Source organism: Vanessa atalanta, chromosome 30, assembly GCF_905147765.1.
Source record: "Vanessa atalanta chromosome 30, ilVanAtal1.2, whole genome shotgun sequence".
Lineage (NCBI taxonomy): Eukaryota > Metazoa > Arthropoda > Insecta > Lepidoptera > Nymphalidae > Vanessa > Vanessa atalanta.
Window position 1 is genome coordinate 1,720,356 of NC_061900.1, and position 13,487 is coordinate 1,733,842.

General features: G+C 34.1%; 1 protein-coding gene across 3 annotated transcripts in view; it reads right to left on the reverse strand.

Moving 5' to 3' along the window:
• LOC125075174 overlaps window positions 1–11,578 on the reverse strand; it is a 29,169-nt gene extending 17,591 nt beyond the window's left edge. For 2 of the 3 annotated variants that reach the window (XM_047686803.1, XM_047686801.1), the window contains exon 1: window positions 11,443–11,578. The gene's annotated coding sequence lies outside the window, so the exon portion shown is untranslated. Of the gene's footprint in view, window positions 1–5,325; window positions 5,354–11,442 lie in introns of those variants that run through there. The other variant, XM_047686802.1, reaches the window with a different exon arrangement.
• Between the last annotated feature and the right edge of the window lie 1,909 nt (window positions 11,579–13,487).

Consider the following 13,487-nt stretch of genomic DNA (forward strand, 5'->3'; position numbering starts at 1 on the left):
GCGTACGGTTTAAATAAGAACACACCCAAACCTTTGTTAATTATACATATAAACCAGTGATTCCCAAAGTGATCCAGATAGACACCCAGGGGTCCACGACCTGCCCCAGCAGTGGGCGGAGATCCCCAGGTCTCCGAATAATTGAGAGAATCACTAAAAAATACATAGATTTTAATTGCTGATATACTCGTACGGTTACTAAGGATAGAATTAAAAACACCAATATTAAACAAATTTAAATTTAGTTCATATTTTAGTGTTTCTCTCAAACTGTGGTTACGCACACATGCCAATAGGTGGCCCACGAGAAAAATAAGTTTGGGAACAACTGATATAAACCTTAGTCTTGAATCAATCTCAAAGATAAAATGACTTATATATTTGGACTTTGAAGTCACATCTTAATTACGAATCTGATATCGAGGTCCTCATTTACCTGCTCTATATATAATCGTACGAAATCTTTAATTAAAATTTTGAGATATAAAAAAACGCGCTGAATTTATTTCGCCGGTTCTTCTGAGGTCCGACGTGTTTAAAGCTAAAGTAGGTGTTGATTTTTTTAATTATAGCTGGAAGCTATCTTTTAATTCTCAAGGTGTGCAAGCGTCATCAAATTTATTAGTTTAATATCCTTTAACACAAAAACATTTCTTAACGATCAGGGCCGGACTTAGGGAAAGGCAACCGGAGCAACTGCCCTGGGGCCCCCACGAGAGATAATAATATATGTTTAGATATCTAGATAAAGTCAAATGATAGTAATAGTTATATTTTATAGTATTGCTGTTTTAAAAGTTACTGATACAAAGAATAAATAAATATAAACATACCTTAATGACAGAAATGATTTTTTCAAAATGTATAAAAAAATAACTAGACCCCCCCCCCCCATTTATCTAACTCCTCCAGACCTCCAAATTCGGTCCGGATAACGATTCGACGATTTTTTTTTAAAATATACTAGCAATGCCCCAACTTAATTAAGGAATTACTAATATTCATATTTACCCCTCCTTTTAAGCTTAACACTTGTGTGTGAGTGGGGGCAACAATATCCCATGAGGTCAGAATCGACCCAGCAACTTTTTGCATTACTAGGCCAGTAGGCCCGTCCATTACGCTAAAGGGTTCCGTATAAGTAACCATATCAAGCTAATATTATAATAAGTGTTAATAATGTGTGCGTCACAATTTCTGGAATAATATTTTATGCTTATGACCCGAGAAACCCTTTTAACTTTTTCATTGACTTAACCTGATGTTTGAAACCAGGCCTCGCGAACTGCAGCCTTAAAAGCTAACATATAACAATGACACCTTGTATATATTTTGAGATCTTAAATAATTTTCGTCGAATCTGGTTCTCAGGGGCGAACGTTCTAGTTTGGACTTTAACGACTTTAAAAAAAAAAACTGTTTTTTTTTTAATTGCATCTAACCTAACATAGGGTCAAGCTATTTGGAGCAATAAAATAAATTAATTACTTTTAATAACATTAAGTGCTTAAATATTTACAAATATGAATTTAAAATAGTTACTGTATAAATCTTGACCGCGTGGAATGGTGGCAAGGATGCTAGCAGCATTTCCCCGTTGAATCGCAATTCCAATCCTCTGGGCAAAAAACGAACCAGCCCTCCTGTCACCAGTAGAGCCAATAAGGCGAGGTGATATACTTTTGATTAAGCTTTTTGCCCCACTACTCCAAAGGCCAAGTGTTTCGACAGCAAATGGGACAAAAAAAGTAATTTGACATAAAGCAATGAGCGTAGTTATTTTTAACAAAGATTTATGTTTTTTTTTTTAATTATTGTATAGGCACGGGCAATGGCACGCTCCTTCCGAGGCACGGGAATGTACATACTTTCAGATTCCGGGTTGTTACTGAGAATTTAGCGGAAGTATTCTCTGACTGATTGAGCATCAGCAAGATTTAAATTTTGCCGCCATTCTAAATGAAATGAATCAAATTATACCTCAACTAGATGCTCATTTTTTATATAAATGGTAAATGGTCACCATCGGCCATAGACAATGGCGCTGTAAGAAATATTAATCATTCCCTATATCGCCACTGCGCCTTTAAGTTACAACCTTGGAAACTAAGACGTTATGTCCCTTGTGCCTGTATTTGTACTGGCTCACTCGACCTTCAAACCGGAACACGACAATACTGAGTAATCCTGTTTGGTGGCAAGAAACTCAGTAGATACTCTTATCAGACAAATTACATAATTAAATAAATACTAAAATAAGTCGGTAGTGATTCAATTACTGTGTTACATTAACTACTGAGTTTCTTACCGGTTGTCGTTAGAATCTACATTCCGAACCTGTGGTAGCATTAGATTTAATCATGTAAAATTATTCAAAAGTGCTCGCAAATATCTTCTTAAATAAAGTATATTTTGATTTTCATTTTTAATTCCAAAGACAATTATTACGTTAGTAAAATTAATTTGGCAAATTCGTAAAATTTTGGAATCAAATAAGTTCCTTTGCCTCGCTTTACCTGGCAGAGTAAATTGAGTTCACTGTCAAAAAAAAAACAAAATGAATGGGTGACCTCCTTGGTTAAAATTATTTAAATTCGTACATAAAACGAAAATATTTCCTCATTACATACACAGTTACATAACACAAGGCAACACGAAAGTCACGCTTGTCTTTTTAAATTAGGTAAAACTGAAAGCTCCTTATATAACAATGTTATATACTAAACCTTCTCCGAAACGCGCTTTACCTTCTTGTATAAGTTTTATGTACATCGGTTTAGTAGTTTTACAGTTTGGTATTACAAAAAACTGTTCTCCCTTATAAATAGTACTAAAACATTACTACATCGTATAAAACAAAGTCGCTTACCGCTGTCTGTCTATCGCTATGTATGCTTAAATCTTTAAAACTACGCAACAGATTTTGATGCGGTTTTTTTAATAGATAGTGTGATTCAAGAGAAAGCTTTATATGTATACAGGAACACTGATAATTTTAGAGGTTTCCAAAGTGATGTAAATAAGCACATTTTTTCGCTTACATTGCAAACGCTGGTTGCACCCTGCGAGATAGATCAAAATCATGTACTACAGTATTGTACACCTTAAAAATATCTACAAAAACGTCCGCGATGGTACATATCTATCTCTGAGGGATAAATCACAAATTTCATCCTTTACTTTTTTTAATAATGGATTATTTACGAAGCAGTTTTAGGCAATACAGCATTAATCCTTATGCAATTAAGTACCTTAAATAAATTGTACATTTAATATTGACCAATATTTCCCTTTACAACATGTAATTTAAATGAATATTTTCGAAGATATTACAGACTTAAAACGCAGGGTCATAGCGGTTTGTATTGTCAACTGAAAAACTGTGAGCGTTGTAAGACAATCTTTAGTATATTTTAGTATCAGCGTTGAATCTGCGCGAAGTCGGGGCGGGTCGCAAAGTTGAGTTAATAAAATCGACATTTCTCAACGCAAATTTTCGATCGACACGCAAAAATACATCATTGATTAACCTTAAAAACGTACCGAGTTACGTGAACGGACATTAAAATCTTTAATTGTGTATATTCCATATGACCGGGTTTTTTAAAAGGAGGTCAAACTTGATAAGTTCAAATATCTAACAATAGATGGCACTGCCAGGCAAGGAAAATTAGTAACAGTTTGTAAATTTCCCAAACCTGAAGAACTTCCGACATGCTGTTCCAATGCGAGTCGGTGGCAGTATGGAAAGAAAAAAAAATTACGCCTTGTGTAAAATTTATTACTATTTTAATTAATATATAATATTAAAAGATAACCGCTTTTTTGCATTAAAAAAAAATACGAATGGCTAAATACATTAATAGATCGCTGAACGCTGTCAAAAGTAATCGAAAATGTAGATGATACCTTTAAAAATAGGCTTTCGCGTAGCAACAACTTGAAATAATTGCCCTCCCCGGGCCTAACCTCCTCTCCATTTTGAGGAGAGGTAGTGTCAAGTCGGTCGAAATAGACAACTTCTCATCTTATCTTATTTAACAATGTTTATTTTGTTATAAAATTTAAATTGTCAATATTTAAAAAGAGCCGAGATGACCTAGTGGTTAGAACGCGTGCATCTTAACCGATGATTTCGAGTTCAGACCCAGGCATACCACCACTGAATATTCATGTGCTGAATTTGTGTTTATAATTCATCTCGTGCTCGGCGGTGAAGGAAAACATCGTGAGGAAACCTGCATGTGTCTAATTTCATCGAAATTCTGACACATGTGTATTCCACCAAACCACATTGGAGCAGCGTGGTGGAATATGCTCCGAACCTTCTCCTCAAAGGGAGAGGAGGCCTAGCAGTGGGAAATTTAAGGGCTGTATGTAAAATTATTCGCTAGTAATTAAAAACAATTTCTAATTACGTCCAAAATGTAGAACTTCGCACGCGCTTACGTAGGTCCGAACACACACTTTTTAACGACTTAGCGAATAATTAAAACGTGTATAATACTTACATATATAATAAATAATAATACGTTTATTAAACATACAATTGTGAGCAGTGGCGTAGCTATCGTAGGGCCAGGTGATGCAGTGCACCAGGGCCCTTGAGCTCTGGGGGCCCTCTAACCTAAGCTATAAAAAGAGCTTTGAATAGAGATGAAGTATGGATTTAACTTACTAATGATATGTTCAACTCACTGTATCCTGTATCCTATTCTTATTCCTATCTATAATTTTGAAGGCCAATATACGTTGAAGAGGGGGCAAGGGCACGATTCTTTTTCTATGCACCGGGGCCCTTACCCACCTAGCTACGCCACTGATTGTGTGCCAGGGATCATCAAAGGACATCTTTAAATCACCCCTCGAAAGGTGAAATGGGAGGTGTACTCGTGTAAAAGTTTTACAAGTTGCGTGCAAAGCCGCTGGTTTAGTTAGTTGAATAATAAAATCTTAAACTACATAAACATATAAAATAATGGATTAATCTTTCAAAACAATTGTTATCTTTCAAGAACGAAATCAATACATTAATTCAAAATGGCCAACCAATTCGAATATTTTACACGAATGTGAATTTTAAAACAATAGCCCTGTTCGTTCGTTTGCATATTAAACAATATTTGTTATTTTAATTACGACGTAAGCGTATCGTATAACGAATTTTATTTACGTTCTAAGAAATATTTTTTTTCATTTACGAATGTTCTAAGAAGTTCTAAGAAGGTTATAACGTTGAACCAATACTAAACTAGTACTAAGTGTTATGATTTAAATATAAGTAGGAAAAATTGTCTTTGTCTAAATCTGATAGTATTTGATTACTAGCGACCCGCCCCGACTTCGCACGGGTGCAATGCAGCCACTAAAATATACTACGGAATGTCTTACAGCGTTCACAGTTTTTCAGTTGACAATACAAACCATGTCCCTGCTTTTTAAATCTGTAATATCTTCGAAAATACTCATTTAAATTGCTTGGGCCATATTGATTGATTTTTTTAGGGCATTATATGCACATTGTTTTTAATTGGATAAGGATTAAGGCTGTATGGCTTAACATCGCTTCGAAAATAAGTGATTATTTCTCGTAAAAATTAAAGGATAAAAATTTGTTACTGTGGGCTATCCCTATCAGATGGACATATACCATCGTGGACTTTTTTGTAGACCTTGTGAAGCTGTACAATACAGTAGTACATTGTTTTGATCTATCTCGCAGGGTTCAACCAGCGTTTGCAATGTAAATATAATAAAAATGTGTTTATTTACGACTTTACATTAGAAACATCTAAAATTATCAGCGTTTCTCTACTATATTATGCATGTATTATACATATAAACCTTCCTCTTGAATCACTCTATCTAATACAAAAACCGCATCAAAATCCGTTGCGTAATTTTAAAGATCTAAGCATACATAGGGACAGACAGCGGTAAGCGACTGTTCTTTTTGACATGAATTAATGTTAACTCTTTAAGCTCTCAAGCTTTATTTTAATTATCTTAAACTCTTTCACTTTAATGAACAAAAATACATTATTTTTTTTTAAATAATTTCGATCGATTTTGCCGAATAGTCGGTTAGTCGGCTAGTCGGCCAAAGTTTTAATGAGCATATTAATGGTGTCCGTGGTGTCCGTGGTCGAGTAGTGTGTACACCGGTTTTCATGGGTACGCCACTCCGAGGTCCCGAGTCGATGTAGAAAAAGTTCATAGTTATTATTAAAAAAAATATATCCCGCTGTTTCTTTCGCCGGTTCTTCTCAGGTCCGAGGTGCTAAATCCGAACCGGTGGTAAATTTTTGACAATCAATAAGCAAGTGTAAAAACTTCTATATTGAATAAAGATTTTTGACTTTGACTTTGAGTTTTCTATGTTGTCTTGGGTCTGGGTGTTTGTGGTACCGTCGTTAGTTCTGATTTCCATAACACAAGTGCTTTAGCTACTTACTTATATTGGAGTAATGTATGTGATGTTGTCCAATATTATTTATTTATTTATAAACTCTTTTTCTATATGCGAAACCGAGTGCGTAGCTTGTGTATATATATATAATATTATAAATGCGATAGTAACTCTGTCTGTCTGTCTGTCTGTCTCGCTTTCACGCCAAAACTAATGAACCGATTTAAATTAAATTTGGTACACAAATAGTCTAGAGCCTGAGAAAGGACATAGGCTACTTTTTATTTGGAAAAAGTGCTGTAAAGGGGTGAAAAGGGGGATGAAAGGTTGTAAGTTGTTGAAAATATTGTCATTTATAGAACTAAGAAGCATAAAACTTATATTTTCGGGCTATATATAACATATCATGACACCCACTAAAAAGGGAATTTTGGAAATTTTACCCCTAAAGGGTTGAAATAGGGGTTGAACGTTTGTATGGAAGTCCGTCATTTTTTAAGGCAGAAGCTCGAAATTTTATTTTTGGAATACCGATTCAAAATGAGTTGATTCGCATTTATGCGTTTTTGAATATTTTACGCCTAAGAAGAGAAATTGGGTAGACATTTCGTACATAGGATAGTCTGGAAGTCCGTCATTTTTTAAGTTAAAATGAAACTTTATTTTTGGGCTACTGATTAAAAACGAGTTGATTCGCATTTAAGCGTTTCTGGATATTCTACCCTAAGGGCTGAAATACATACAACTTACATTAACGTAATATTTGAAGGTAATTTGTAAATATACTCTTATTCTACGCGAGCGAAGACGCGGGTAACAGCTAGTAACAATAATATATCAAAGAGCGTTACAACGTCTTCACAATGAAATCATAAGTCACAAGCGCGTGATTTATCACCAGAGTCATTAATTAAACTTTCTCTAACCGCAAAACATTTTGTATATAAACACTGTGAGGAGTCATTTTGTATCACACTCGTTCAACTGCTTTAGTAAGGGCCAGATACAGATATAAAGCCACAGGTCCCGAGGTCCTGGGTCCTCTTTTCTGTCGATTCCTCAAAGTAACATCCAGATGTTACTCCAGACTCCTGGGAGTCTGGTAGTACAACGACAATATTTAGTATCGTTGTGTGTGGTTTGAAAGGCCATTGAACCATTTTACAGACAAGAGGCACAAGGGACATAACATCTCAGTTGACAAGGTTAGTGGCGCATTTGTGATGTAGGGGTTGGTTAATATTCCTTACAGCAATGTCTATGCATTATCAATTGGCACATTGGTCCATACCTATTAAATAAATAAGAATTATTTCAACATTACCTTTAATATATATCTTTATATTAGAGAAATACGTCATCATCCTCTTGCCCTTGTCTCAATTTTACTTGGGGTCGGCGCAGCATGTCTTCTTCTTCCATACTTCTCTGTCGGACGTCATCTCACATGTAACACTCTCTCTAACCATACCATAAGATACTTTTTGGTATCGCTGCAATTATTGAATCTGTTTTTATTTCTCAGAAAAGAGCAGTTCGGTTTATTTCTGATCTTGGAGCTAGACTCCTTTGGTTTTTAATAAAATAGGAATACTCACTGTTGCGTCACAATATATTTACAACAATTTATTGTTTATTTATATAAGGATCTCCATCAAAAGATTATACAATTATAAACAAAACAATGGTAAATGTTACAAAAATTGTGCTCTTTCAATTACAGGAGACCACAGCTTGCTAATTTATGTGACTAAGCAAAACATAATAGTTAAAAACTAATATTAAAAAATTAAAAAAAAAAACAAGCATGAGAAAATTAAAAAAAAAAAACAGCAAATATTAAAACATTAAAGGTACCTAATAGCAATGACAAAAAACAGCAGCAACAGTTATTTATAAAAATAAAAATATCAACAAAGTGTCTCACAAAGTGCTTTTGCGAGACTTGTCTTGTAATTATTTAATTTAGAGTTGAAAATATCTAACTCGGCATGTTGTTTTGAAAGAATGTTGTATAGCCTGCAGACTCTTGGCATAGCAGCATAATGCCCTAGGTTTATTTCATAGAATCAGTGATAATCATTGTATGTGCACGAGACGTAAGGATAAGCTCATAACGCCAAGTTTCCGACTCCGCAAAGTCAATAAATCCTTCTTGGAGCAAGGTATCCGTTGTAATAAAATATCGCAGATATTTTTAACTTTGCCGATTCGTAAATTCAAATAATTTGTTATAAACCATTAATAAATAAAATAATTTATTCGACACAAGATTATGACAGATGACAAAAAAGCGTGGAGCTAATACTTGTTGATTTACGGGCAGGATTTGAAAAAGAGTAACTACCGAGTATCTCGCCGGTTCTTTTCGGTAGAATCTACATTCCAAACCATTCATAACCATGTAATTTTCTAGAGACGGGGCGGGTTGCTAGTATATACATATAATTATGGCCATCAAGAATGCAAGGGTACGAAAAGAAACCCAGAAGCCATTATGGAACGCCTCATCTATGGTCCAAGAATTGATCATTACCAAAAAGGTAGAGGAATCTTTATAACACTGCTTTCAACTGAGCGCTTGTTTTGCTTAAGACAGGGCTGATGGGAAATCATCACAATCAGGAGACATAACATACATATATAATTGTATTTAACTAACTTGACTGACTAACTATTTTTAGACGTTGAAAAAGATGTAACTACTGAGTTTCTTGCCGGTTCTTCTCGGTAGTATCTACATTCCGAACCGGTGTTAGCTTTACTTTAAATAGTTTGTTGAATGACGATTCAAAAGTGCTTGTAAAAACCTACTTGAATAAAGTATATTTTGATTTTCTTCAGATCGATCCTGCGACTTTTTACATCGCTAGGCCCGTGTACCCTTGCAATATAGACGCTTGAACTATAGTTAACTTATAACTGTAGTTACTATATCTATTCCAATGACTACATATTATAATACGAAGTCCGTGTCATTTTGTCTGTGTGAACGTAATACAAAAACTACCAAACAGGTTTTAATACGATTACCATTGGACGGAGTGATTCAAGACGAAGGTTCAAATGTATAATTAATTAAGATATTGTGTTAATTGGCTGAAATATAATTAAGATTAAGAGCTTTGTCCAAGCCCGGGGTAGGTACCACCCACTCATCATATATTGTACCCCCAAACAGCAATATTTAGTTTAGGTGTGCTTCGGTTTGAAAGGTGAGTGAGCCAGTGTAACTACAGGTACAAGGAACATAATAACTTAGTTCTCAAAGTTGGTGGCGCGCGATGTAGGGAATGATTTTTGCGCGGTGGTGACCTCTGCGTTGGTTGCGGGCTGCACAAGACCGGTCGTTGTGGCGATCTTTGGGGTAGGCCTATGTCCAGTGGACGTCCTTCGGCTGACATGAATGAAATGACCTCTTACCATCAGGTGGCTCATACGCCATTTCGAATACGTTCTACATAAAAAAAAAGTCAAGACCGCTTCATGTAATACGGTTTGATATAAATTATTCAACAATACAATTGTATATTTAATAAACATAGCCACATAAGCATTACATTGTATAAAACAAAGTCGCTTACCGCTGTCTGTCCATGATCCTTAGATCTTAAAAACTACGCAACAGATTTTGATGTTTTTTTTTTCAATAGATAGATCGATTCAAGAGGAAGCTTTATATGTATAATACGTGCACAATATACTAGAGAAACACTGATAATTTTAGAGGTTTCTGAAATTATGTCGTAAATAAACACATTTTTTGCGCTTACATTGCAAACGCTGGCTGAACCCTACGAGATAGAACAAAATAATGTACTACAGTATTGTACACCTTAAAAAGGTCTACAAAAATGTCCACGATGGTATATGTCTATCTCTAAGGGATAAACCACAATAACCATTTTTATCGTTTAGTTTTTACGATATATAGTGGCTTATTTTCGAAGCAATTTTAAGCAATACAGCATTAATCCGGATCCAATTAAGTACCTTAAATACATTGTGAATTTAATATAGAACAATATGGCCCTTTATAGCGTGTAATTTAAATAAATATTTTCGTAGCGGTTTGTATTGTCTAATGACTGAAAAACTGTGAACGTTGTAAGTCATTCTGTAGTATATTTAGTATCAACATTACACCCGTGCGAAGCCGGGGCGGGTCGCTAGTATTTAATAAACATAACTACATGGTATAAAACAAAGTCGCTTCCCACTGTCTGTCTGTCCCTGTGTATGCTTAGATCTTTAAAATTATGCAATCTTTTTAATATATAGAGCGATTCGAGATGAAGGTTTATATGTATAATTTTCTAATTAATGTCATATATAAACTCATTTTTTTTGCGCTCACATTGTAAACGCTGGCTAAGACCTACGAGATAGTTCAAAATAATGTACAAACATTTTCAGGGTACGATCGCGATTTAGGCTACGTTAAACATAATGTATGATAATTTTTAGCCTTAAAAATACGCTGAATATTACGAATTTCATTTAAAAATATTAGGCGGTTTTTGCGTGACGCGTGTTCTAAAAAAAAAAAAACAGCAATATTTTTTATAGATACAGATAAATACAATATTTACAACACTAAAGCTCGTCAAAGGCTAATAAAAAAAAAAAAACTAAAATCGGTTGACAGGTCAAGTGAAAGGTACTAAAATGTTAGGTATTTACATTGGATACAAAAAATGCTCCATTTATTAAAATAGTTTAATATAATTGTCTAAATTGTGCTTATGATTAAGGAAACATTTAAAAGTTGAAATATTGTTACTAACATTTGATTTATTATTATTAATAAATAAATTATAACATAAGTACCAAATATAACTTCTTTTTTTTTTAAACATTATACAGCTTGCGATAATCGTAAAACTACATCGAAAGTTGATCTCTATACAGTCTACATTTAAAAATTTAAAAAGAAAACAACCGTAGAATGTCTTATGCAGTACCAATTAAAACCGTTTAAAGGAAATTGTAATTTAAATAACACATTTATAATTATAAAAAATACAACTCACCCCAAATATAATCACTATAGATATTTATATAACATCACTTAACTAACTTTTTAATGTTATGTATTTTTAAAATAAACGTAAATAAACAAAACGGGTTCGTGTTAACTGAACGTACACTCACGACGACGGTTTTCGCTCGACTGAACGAATTTCAACAACAGTTATTCTTGGAGACAGGATTGTAGCATGGACCGCGCGTGCTGCGACTTTGATTTTTTTTTATTGCGTATTTTATACAGACTAGGACTATTTAATTTAAAGGTTTATTTGTAAATAGAATAATAATAAATAACTATGCGAGTTTCTTGCCGTTTCTTCTCGCTGAAGGCTGCTTTCCGCAATGGTGGTAGTATTTAAATATCGTTGACTCAAAAACGCTTCATTGTGAAGTTTACTTGAATAAAATTAATTTGATTTTCCGGCTTAAAGGGTGAGTTAGGCAGTGTAATTTTCAGTACGGGCGGTCAATCTCAAAGTTGCGAATATTTACGGGCAGTGTATGTCATGTCATTTTAAAGATTTTTTTTTATCCTCAATGTCCTATCGATCTTACACTAGAGAAGCTGAAGACTAACGGTTTTACAAGGTGTTCGTGGTACTAGAATGTCACCTAACAAGAAACAAGTAATATTAACTGACTTAAATCTAGAACCATAGGTTTATAGAGACAGTAGCTGAACCGGCGGCTTTACCCGCGCGTAATATATAAAACACAAACTTCCAACCCCTTAGGGGTGGAGTTTTGTAAAATTTTTAGCGGATGTAACCCTATAAGGAACCTACTTGCCAAATTTCAAGTTTGTAGGTATTATAGGTTCAGATTAATCAGTGAGTAGTATTTCGCTTTTATATATATATATATAGAAGATTTATTACCCAAAAAAGAACGTATGTTCGGGTAATGTTACGAAATTTATATTAATTACTTATGTAAGTTATCATTAACAGTAATGTTACTTAATCTTGTTGTGTAGTAGCAAGACATTAACTATACATAAGGCGGCAGATCTCGAAGTGCCGGATAAAACCCCAAGTCGGGTATAATTTTTACTATACAAAAATTCGCCGTTAAAGACCGGAGTATGGAAGTTGGAAGTGTGTTCACCTTATAGGGTGTAGACTAAGACTGATGTCCGCTAAGAATGGATCTTACAAAACTCTACCCCTAAGGCGATAAAACGGGGTTGGCAGTTTGTACGAAAGTCCTGCATTTTGTAAGTAAGAGACTTGAAATTTTAAATGTATGCTCTATTTATGGTATGGAGGTGTTGTTTATCATTAGAAATCAACCCCCTTCTGGGGTTATAACAGGGGATGGTTTGTATGAAAGTCCAATGTTCTTGAAGTTAACGTAATTATGGCAGAAGTATTTTAAATGATATTTAAGTATAAGAATTATTGTAAACAACTACTTACTATTATAAGGAAAATATTTTATTGTAACAATAAAAAGTATTTTACCGTGCCATCCGAGTCGTATAAAATAATATTATGAATAAAAATTTCTTTGTTTGTAATAAATAAAATCTGAATCTGTTGAACCGGTTATCCAAATTAAGTATTTTAATTAAATTCAGTAACAATAAGACTCTTACAATTAGAAAGTGAAATAGCTGCGGATAAATCCGCGAGCATAGCTAGTATTTATATCTATAATCTATATATATATAATCTGCGAATATTTCCCGGTCATGACTTCTCAGACCGAAAGCTAGCCAGGGCGCTACGGGATCGCTTTCACATGACCGTGACGAATATGGTACATATAATGGGTATGGTATACAATGTTTTCTGTTTTCTTAACGAATGTTTGAGAATATTTGATTTATTTTTTATTTGGTAATGGAAAAAAATAAATTTAGCATGAGTTCAAATATGAATGAAGCTGAATGTAAACCAATGATGTTTTCATTTTAAGATATGACTTTGTACAAACTGCAAACCCATTCGGGGACCTCAGACCTCATCGTATATTATGACAAACAGCAAAACTTACTATAATTTTGTTTGTATATTATGTTATAGAATATTATTTAAGCTACTGG